Raw genomic sequence first — 10,804 nt, forward strand, 5'->3', positions numbered from 1 at the left:
ATGTGTGCCGGCACTGATTTGGCGGTGCATGGCTCGCAGCCCACACATGGCGACGGCGTGAGCGACGGGAGCAAAGGGCGACAGCGTCGTGCGTGTGCGCGGCCGGCGACAGCGGTGGGGGACTGGGGAAGTGGGGAGGGAACTAGCCAGGGAAACTTTCGCTTGCGGCCGGCGGCCGCCGCATACAAGCGACCGCGAACGGACAAGCAGGCGGCGCGCAACAAGCCCACCGGCCGGACGCCGCGGGCCCGGTGCGCATACCCGGCCTTTCCGTTATTCCAGCCCGGCTGGCCGAAAGAACATGCTTGTTCGCTGCGGCTTGCTGCGGCTGCAATCCGGCTGCGGCTGCGGCTTCTACAGTATTTTTCTCTCTGTGGATTGCAGCTGCAGCAGTTCAAACAGCTGCAACAGTGTCGGCTTGCAGCCTGCCGAACACGCCCATATAAGCGTCGCCGACCGGCCGACCTGCAGTTGTGCTGATGCTCTCTCTCTCTGGCCACTACAGGAATCCGAAACATCCCCGTCGGCTACTTTAATTCCCGTCGGCCATAGGTCGGGCCGACGGGAATAACGTAATCCCCGTCGGCCAAAAGAAGGCCAACGGCGATTAATTAAATCCTGTCGGCCCAAAACGCCAGCCGACGACGATTAGTTTATTCCCGTCGGCCAGGACGGCAGCCGACGGGAATAACTTAACTCCCGTCGGCCCAATGCTTTGGCCGACGGAAGTTATTCGAATAAGTCAACAGCCACGCCGCGAATTCATTTCTCTTCCTCTCCCCGGAAACGAACGCCCGCCCGCCGCGCCAAGCCCGACCGCCGTCCGGCCACCGCGACCACCGTTGCCGCCCGCCCGACCGTGCCAAGCGCCGCCGCCCGTCCGTCGCCCACCGCCGCAGCCCGCCCGTCCGCCCGCCCGCCCGACCGGCCAAGCGCCGCCGCACGCCCGCCCGACCGGCCAAGCGCCGCCGCCCGGCCTCCGCGCCCACCGCCGCAGCCCGCCCGTCCGCCCGCCCGTCCGGCCACGGCCGTCGCCGCCCTCCCGTCCACGCCCAACCGCCGCCGCCGATTGCCGCGCCGCCCGTCCGCCGTTTGCCGGTGTTGTTTGCTGCGCCGCCCGACGCTGCCGCCTCCCCACGCCATCCGCCGTCGCCACACCGCCGTCGTCCACCACCGTCGTCCACCGTCTTCGTCCACCACCGTCGTCCGCGCAAGTCGAGGTATATTATATATATTAAAACATTTTATTTTCGTCGGTTTTTTGTGGCCGACGGGAGTTAACTGTTATGTGATTAGATTTTGTTTAAATTTGTTAATTGATATTGTTATTAGTCTTCATATGACTTTATACATTGTAGTTGCTATTTTTAATTTTATGTTGCAAAATAAAATGTGTTGTTTGATGTTATTAGTTAATGAATTTGATGGTGAATGTGATGTGTTATACAAATAGTAGTTATTGCAAATATTATTATTTAATGAATTTGATGTTATGCAAGTATTAATCATGTTATTGTGATGAAGTTATGTTATGTATATATATATAGTTTTACTACTTACCTATAGATGTATGTGTGACGTGTAGAAACGTGATTGTCTCACACACACTCTTTACTCGTACACAGCCGTTAATAATGGGTGATAGACGTGATTGGATGTATGAAGGTTTCAAGAAGGGTGGGTGTCACACTAGTGAATGGTTTGCCAAGACGCAAATATTTCTGGACCATGCAGCTGCTTTGTCACAAATAGATAATATTAGGTGTCCATGCAATAAATGTAGAAATATGACGAGCCACACCAAGAGGCAGGTCACACTACACCTGTGCTCGCATGGTTTCGTGCCAGGCTATAAGGTCTGGTATCTCCACGGTGAAGATGCTGAACGAGCAGTAGAAGTAGAAGTTGATGACGGTGAAGATGATGTTGATAGGATGGACCAGATGCTTGAGGATCTGCAGCCTGAACTGGCACCAGATCATCATGATTCACCTACACCGGAGGTTCAGAAGTTCTTCGACCTACTCAAAGCGTCAGAAGAGCCTCTTCACGGGCACACTGACGTGACCGTCCTCGAATTCGTGACCCGACTGATGTCAATCAAGTCAAAATTTGCATTTTCAATTAATTGTTACAAGGAGCTTGTGGATTTGATTAGCGAGGTTCTTCCTACGGGTCACAAGATGCCCAAAGACATGTACCAGTCCAAAAAATTGCTTGAAGGTCTTGGTATGGAGTATGAGAAGATTGATGTTTGCCAAGACAACTGTATGCTTTTTTGGAAGGAACATGGCAGAGAACAAAAATGCTTAAAATGTGGGAAGTCAAGGTACGTGGAGCTTGTAAATGAAGATGGGGAGAAGGTGGTGACAAAGGTTGCACATAAACAGCTTCGGTACATGCCTCTCACTCCTAGAGTGAAACGTTTGTTTCTCTCGAGGAAGACCGCTATGCACATGAGGTGGCATAAAGATTGTATGGACAGACAAGATGGGTTAATGGTGCACCCGTCAGATGGTGATGCATGGAAGTCTCTTGACAAATTTGATCCAGATTTTGCCAGCGATGCAAGAAACGTTCGTATCGGCTTGGCAACTGATGGTTTCACGCCGTTCAATATGACCGCTGCGTCGTATTCATGTTGGCCTGTCATTGCCATACCGTACAACCTTCCACCTGCTCTTTGCATGAAATATGAGTTTATGTTCCTATGTCTTGTTATACCTGGGCCTGAGCATCCTGGCGTACGCCTCAATGTGATGCTTCAACCACTGATTGAAGAGTTAAAGAAGCTATGGCAAGGTGTGGAAGCCTATGACTGCTTCAAGAAGCAGAAATTCAATCTTCGTGTTGCATATCTGTTCTCGGTTCATGATTTTATGGCGTATGGTATTTTCTCTGGATGGAGCGTGCATGGTAGATTGACGTGTCCTTATTGTGCTAAAGATACAGATTGTTTCGTCTTAGTGCTGGTGGCAAGATATGTTACTTTGATTGTCATAGATGTTTTCTACCCTTCAATCACCCCTTCAGAAGGCAGAGAAAGGAATTTAGGAAGGGCACCATCGTCACGAAGGGACCGCCCAAGCGACGTAGTGGGATAGAAATTACAGAAGAGCATATGAAACTTGTCCTAGACGAGAGTGGGAAAAGGTATCAAGGTTTTGGTGAGGAGCATAACTGGACTCACATATGTGGCTTGTGGGAGCTTCCTTATGCTAAGTCATTGATTTTGATGCACAACATCGACGTCATGCATCAAGAGAGTAACTTTTGCCAAGCCCTCATAAATACATGCATGGATTTCCCTGATAAAACGAAAGACAATGACAAGGCACGCATGGACTTAGCAGTGATATGTGATCGTCCAACCCTGGTGCTTAGAGAAAATGGAGGCAAACCAAAAGCTGACTATTGTCTGAAATCTAAGCAACGGAAAGAAGTGATGAAGTGGAAGAAGGATATTAAATTCCCCGATGGTTATGCCGCTGGTTTTAGAAGATCTGTGAACTTGAAGACAATGAAGATGAATGGACTGAAGAGCCATGACTTCCACATAATTATGGAGAGGCTCATGCCTGTAATGTTTCGTGGATACATTTCAGAAGCTGTGTGGAAAACGTTAGCTGAAGTTAGCTATTTCTACAGACAGTTGTGTGCTAAAGAAATCAGAAGAGATGTGATGGAACAGCTGGAGAAAGAGGCACCAGTGCTTTTGTGCAAATTGGAAAAAATATTTCCACCGGGTTTCCTCAATCCTATGCAGCATCTCTTTATACATCTTCCATATGAGGCTAAGGTCGGTGGTCCTGTTCAGTATAGGTGGATGTTTCATATAGAAAGAGCTTTAAAGAAGCTTAGAGCAATGGTGGGCAATAAGGCAAGAGTTGAAGGATGTATTGCGGAACAATTTAAACTTAAGGAGGTAGCACACTTCACAAGTTGTTACTTTGCAGAAGAACATAATGTATTTGCTCGAAAGAAAAGGTACCATGATGATGAACGAGAGATGCCTCCTTGTAGTGATCTTTCGATTTTTCAGACAAACGGCAAAGCCGTTGGTCCACCCAAGGCATATCACCTCAGTATGGAAGAACGGAAGTCTGCTTTACTGTACATGTTCACGAATATGCCTGAGGTGGAGAAATACTTTGTGTAAGACTTATTTTCTTAAACTGTTCATATGTGAATTAATTTATGTTATCAAATATCTCATGTCACACAATAATATTTGACAGCGAGTTTGATGAACAAAACATGAGGTGTCTCGGTAGGCCAACAGCGAGAGACATAGACAAATTGCGACGCGATGGTATGCATGGGCGACCTAATTTCATTATGTGGCTTCGGGACCGTGTAAGTCTTAATTATGTGGGTCTGAGAGCTAATTTCAGTTAACTAATATTACAGAATTTGCTAATGCTTTGTGGCATGATTGACAGTTTGGGGAGGAAATGAATTTGAATGATGACTTACGTCAGTTATCTATTGGAAGCGTAACTGCCAAAAGCTATGGACGTTACGACGTCAATGGATATCGCTTTCGTTCAAGCATTTTCGAATCAAGTCATCCTATGGCCGCCACTCAAAATAGTGGAGTCATTACTAGGGCAACCGACATGGAAGGACACGAAGCCTGCTATTACGGGAAAATCAAAAATATAATCGAGATTACATTTGCTGGAAATAAGCCTTTAGCGCTAGTTTTCTTTGAGTGTAAATGGTATGACCCGAAGTATTATAGGACCGAATTTGGGATGACACAGATCCAACCTGAGAAATTGCTTCAAGGACACAACACGTATATCCTTGCCCATCAAGCAGACCAAGTTTATTTCTCGACATATCCATGCAAAAAGTTGTCTAAATGGAGGGTTGTGTACAATGTAAATCCCCGCGAACGCCTATACACTCCTGGTGAGGACGAATATCAAATTGGTCACCTTGAGCAGGTTGATGAGGTGTTTCAAGAAGAAGAGTTGCCAACTAGTTTTCATATTGATCCTGCACCGGCATTAGATTCACTAGTTGCAGACGTTAACGACTTAACTTTTCCCGAGAGACGGAGAAGACAACCGGTTAGGAGAAAAGTTACATTGCGACCTCTGCATAGAAGAGAACAATTAGATCCTGATTTTGATGATATTTAACAAGTAAAGTTGTTTTGTTATTTCATTTGTTTATATTTTAAGTATTATGTCATTTTTGATGCACTAATGAATAATTTCTTATTTTTTATGCAGGATGCCGCCAAAATCAAAGAAGTCAGTGAAGGGCTTGTTCAAGGGCCTGGGCCTTTTTCAGGGCAGTTCTTCGAGCAGCAGCAGACGTCGAGAGCTGTTGAGCGCGGTACATGGAGATGAGGTAACATATCTTGTACAAATAAATTTGTTTACATATTTGCAAATAAATCTTGAGTTGTATGTACCAGGATGAGCAGCACACTGAGGAGCAGCACATTGAGGAGGAGGAGCACAATGAGGCTGAGCAGCACAATGAGGAGGTGGAGCACAATGAGGAGGTGGACCACGTGACATGGGACCAGGCCGCACAGCATCACCAGCCATGGGACCAGTGGGACCACCAGAGAGAGCAGCAACAAGCGTGGGACCAGTGGGGCCAACAGGGCGAACCGGCTGACAACCCGATGGATGATGGCTCGGGAGGCTCTTCAGCGACACGCACACGTCGCTCAAGAAAAAGCCACTCAGTAAAGCCTCGTCACGCGATAGAGCGAGAGGCTGATAGGACTTTAATCATGCCACATGGAGATCGGTGAGTGTAATATATTAACTTATCTAATATAACTATTATGTGTATTGTTAATGTTTTTGTGTACTGCAGGAATTGGGAGGACCTGTCCTTTGACGGCAAGGGACACCACACTCAGGTTAACCTTACGTTGGGTTCTCTTTGCCGCCTTCACTACCCTGGTATAGTGAAGGTGTCAAACGGTGATACCGAGGATGAGGTGCTCGTTAGTACCTGGGATGAGTACAAGTTTAAAAAGAAACGAAACCACACCGACAGACAGGGACTTGTGCGTAATGACTTTTGGGTATGAATTCTTTATTATTTTTGTTATGTTTCTTAATATTGTAAATCTATGACTTATACCATTGTATTTGTATTCTTTATGTTGTAGCTTCGATATCGGTTGCCTGACGGAGAGGATTACATGGGGCACGCTGAACGTGTCTTGCAAAACAATGCAAAGAAGCTGGTGAAGGATGCCATATACTATGCGAGAATTCAGGCTACAAACCTGTATTTTCAAAAGCATCCGGAAGAAGCGGGCCCCTTGAATAAAAAGGAAGGGTCCTCAAAGATATATTTGACTGAGGATCAATATCGTGAGGTTAGTATTCAATTTGTTTTACCCTTTATATTTATTGTTGTGATTGATATAATATGTAACATTGTGTGTGTGCAGGTGATGGTTCCATGGATGGCGCCCGTGCCTGATGCGTACTATGCTTGGTGTCGATATTGGGCTTCCGAAGGCTTCCAGAAAGCGTCAGCGCATCACAGACAATGTCGAGGAACCAATCCTAACCACAAGTTTGGCGGTGACGACATGATACGAAAAGCTAAAAGAATGGTAAGTTTGATCTTTCTATGTCGACCAACAAATAATACGATTGCTTATGAATGTTTTTTGTTTATACAGGAAGCTACGAGTGGCCAAAAGCCTAGTGACATTGAGGTGTACCAGGAGGGCCACAAAGGACCAGACCCGAACAACCCTGACCAGCTCTGCAGCCAGACAGCCACGGATCGCTTGGTGAGTTTTGGCTCAAAAGTTCAAACGTTCAAAGTATATAAATTCCTGCATTTGTAAGGTTGTGAATGATGTATAGGCGGCATATGGGGAGGAGATGGTTCGTCGCCATGGCCCTGACTACGACTGGCGCCATGAACCGGTGGATCCCTCGGTGGTGTACGCAAGTGGTGGTGGCAAAGCGCATGGACGGTAAGCTCTAACTTATGAAATTATATGGTTGACACTAAATTGATTATGCAGTAATAACATTTTTTGAATCACTTATAGATACGCACTCTTCGACGGATTCATTGACTCGTCGTCGGTGAGATCTCAGAGGACGGGTTCATCTTCCCGTAGCTCATGCTCTCGTCGACCGAACGAGCAGGAGTTGGAGATTATGAGGATGCGTGAAGAGATGAGACAACAACGCGAATTTATGGAGGCTTGCAATGCTCATAATCAAGCGATGTATCAAGTGAGTACACATAATCCGAACTCTAAATTATTATATTTCAATACAACATCTTCAGTAGTAACACATATGTGTTTAACAGTTAATGCAGCAACAGGGCATCACATCAAATTTTCCACCGCCACCACAATGGAGCCAATTTGCAAACACACCAGTTCCACCACCACAGTTCACCACCCCTCCGACACATATACCTGCACCTGGAGATAGGGTACGTTTGATAACTCTCAATTAATTTATACACTTGTATACTTTTTGATATTTGCATTTAACGTGTTGATATTTGCTAACTTGCATAGGTTACGCCTGAAGCGGGTGGCAGTGGGTCTGATCCAGCAGCAGGGACTGGATTTGTTGACTCGCTCTTCGCGTTCCCTCCTCCTGGTGGTGAAGGCGGCAGCGGACAAAGCTCTAACCACCCAAGTGGTGGTTATCTCTAAACACTTAAACTCGTGCTCGTTATGTTTTTAACTCCTGGACGTTATGTTTGTGTAAACACTCTCGTATCTGAAATGTTTGTGATGTGTGAATTATATCAATGTGTTTGTGATGTGTGATGTCAATGCGTTTGTGATTTATATGTTTATGTGATACGTTTTGTCATATGTTTGTGATATATATGTTTTGTGTATGTTATGTGTGAGAAATATCTAATTTGGTGTTGCTGTTGCAAAAATATAGGTTAACTCCCGTCGGCCCAGTTAATTCCCGTCGGTTTGACCATAGCCGATGGGAATTGACTATTAACTCCCGTCGGCCCAGGTAATTCCCGTCGGCTGACCTGGCCGACGGGAATTAATTAGTAACTCTCGTCGGCCAGGTCAGCCGACGGGGATTAATTAGTAACGCCCGTCGGTTGTGGTGGCCGACGGGAATTAGCCCTTATTCCCGTCGGCTCGATATTGGCCGACGGGGATTACGTATTCCCGTCGACGCCCGACGGGAATAACCTTATCCCCGACAAGGGACGCCTGGCGGCTGACAACCGACGGGAATAAGCCCTAAACCGACGGGAATTACTTATTCCCGTCGGTTTAGTGCTTATTCCCGTCGGTTCCTGACCGACGGGAATTAATTGTTTTCCTGTAGTGGGCAAATCGCAATCGCACCGTCCAGCAGTACAACTTTGGGCTGCTTTTAGGACTTAGGTGCCGTTTGGATACTAGAGATTTTTAAGTCTAAACAAATATCTGGAATCCTAAAATCCTATCTAAACGTACTAGATTCTATGTGATTTCATACAAGCACAAGTGTATAATGCAGACGCGAAGCTCTCCATCCCTACTACTCTATAAGGCTTTATTGTAGGCGTCCACATGTGTGTCATTGTTCTGCCTCTCGCTCCTCCCCCCCAGAATCTCGGTCGCGCCATTCAGGGACTCTCCATCCCTGTCTCCGCCATCATCGCCCACGCTCGCGCTCCGTCGATGGAAGGCGCCATTCTAGGGATCCTCCGCGGCTCCACTATCCTCCGAATCCTTGGCCCGCTCGTGATATCCCCACGGCCCACCGCTCCCACCCCTGTCCTCCCGACCTCTTCGCCGGGTCCTTGTTCCCGTCGTCGACCGTGGCCCATTCCGCCAATCGGCATCACCCTGGTCTCCGACCACCAGCCCCGCTTTAGTTCGCCACTCCCTCCCCGTCGGTGCGGCGGCCGTCGCCGGTGCTAACGCCAAGAACGTCTCCCCGCCGCCGGTGGCGGCGGCATGGCCAGGGGAAGGAGGGGCGGAGGAGGCCGTGGCGAGGGGCAAGGAGGAGTGGCAGCTCACGCCGCTTGACATGGGCCTTGGCGCCGGCGAGGGGTGGGATGTCGCCGACGCCGTGGCGCCGCCGGGGCTCGCCCCTGACCACACCTTCCTCAGGTGGATCATCGGCGGCGAGGACGCGTCTGCGGCCATGGGGTCTGTCATGGACTCGCCGGTCCTTGAGCTGGACCACGCGCCATCCATGATGTCGCTGGCGTTCGGTTCCACCATGCCGTTCGCGCTGACCATGGAGGACGCCAAGCCGGTGCCCTTCGGCCACACGCCCAACTTCTTCGGCTCGCACCCGTCCCTGGACGCGGCGCCGTAGCCGAAGCGACCCACCCGATGGCCGGCGCGTACAAGGCCTTCTCCGAGGTGGCCCCCGTGCTCCAGTTCGCGCACCTCACCTGCAGGCTGTGGTGGACGAGCTCGGGGCCGCCGGCCGCATCCACGTGCTGGACCTGGACATCGGCATGGGCGAGCAGTGTGTGTCGCTGATGCAGGAGCTGGCGTAGTGCTGCCCCGCGGCGACGCTCAAGGGGACTGCATTGGTGTCGCCGGCGTCGCACCACCTGCTGGAGCTGAACCTCATCCACGAGAACCTGTCGGGCTTCGCCCGCGAGCTCGGCATGTTCCTCCAGTTCGCGACGTACAACGTGGACGCCCTGGATCCCGCGGAGCTGGTGGCCATCACCAGCGGCGACGCCGTGGCCGTCCACCTCCCCGTGGGGTCAGCCCACGTGGCCGCAATGCCGGCCGTGCTCCGCCTCGTGAAGCGGCTCGGCGCCAAGGTGGTGGTGTCCGTGGACCGCGGCTGCGACCGCACGGAGCTGTCGTTCGCCACGCACCTGCTACAGGCGTTCCAGCCTTGCGTGTCCCTGCTAGACTCCAGCGACGCCGTGGGGGGCGCGGACGCCGAGGCGGTCGGCAGGATCGAGCGGTTCATGGTCCAATCCGACGTGGAGCTGCGCGTGGTGTCGCGCCACCGCTGCCGTGGCGGACCGAGCTCGCGTCGGCGGGGTTGATGCCGATGCAGGCCAGCATGTTCGCCGAGTCGCAGGCCGAGGCCCTACTCAAGCGGATGGCGCTAATGGGGTTCCACGTGGAGAAGCGCGGTGGTGCCCTCTGCTTCTTACTGGCAGCGCGCTCTGCCTCTACTGTCAGCGCGGCGAGCTGGTCTCCATGTCGGCGTGGCGGTGCTGACCGCCGGGGGTACGCCGCCGCAACTAAGAGCTAGCCGTGAATCTACCGCAAGCCGGAAGAGCAAGCATAAAGGCGACCGACAAAATTTTGTTCTTCACATAGTGGGATTCCGATCTGCACTTGGCGGCGAGATATATACAGGCTAGGACTAAGACGCTCCGGTTGCTTATTCTCCTAACAAAGCTGTGGCCGCGGGTGGCTTCAGCGAGGCTCTGAATCTACCTGTCCATTATCTTCCCCCACTCCCTCCCCGTTGATTGTTTCGGTATCATCAGTCAGCCAGAAGTTGTGTTGTTCGCTAATGCTCCAGGCTGACAGAAGTGTTTACGACTATTATTTTGTTCCATCAGATGCTGCTGGTACCCAAAAAAACAAAACAAAAAAGAAGAAGCTAGGATCATTCGCACCGCTAGGATGCAAGTTCTAATCCCTTGGGGTTACTGGATCCGCCCAAATTTTTTGCTTAAGTGAACTAGAGTACCTTTTGTTAAGTTGTATGATCTGACAGAAAGAGAGAAATAAGCTAGACTCGTGCAGTTAACGGACCCTTTGGCTTGGTGTGTGCACTGCACTGCACCCATCGCGAAGCTTAAAAGTGGGCGCATTACAGGCGAAGCA

General features: G+C 49.9%; 1 pseudogene; it reads left to right on the forward strand.

The window, feature by feature from the left end:
* On the forward strand, positions 1 to 10,186 carry LOC109945161 (uncharacterized; annotated as a pseudogene).
* Positions 10,187 to 10,804: the final 618 nt, after the last annotated feature.

This window comes from Zea mays, chromosome 3, assembly GCF_902167145.1.
Source record: "Zea mays cultivar B73 chromosome 3, Zm-B73-REFERENCE-NAM-5.0, whole genome shotgun sequence".
NCBI classification, from domain to species: Eukaryota; Viridiplantae; Streptophyta; class Magnoliopsida; order Poales; family Poaceae; genus Zea; species Zea mays.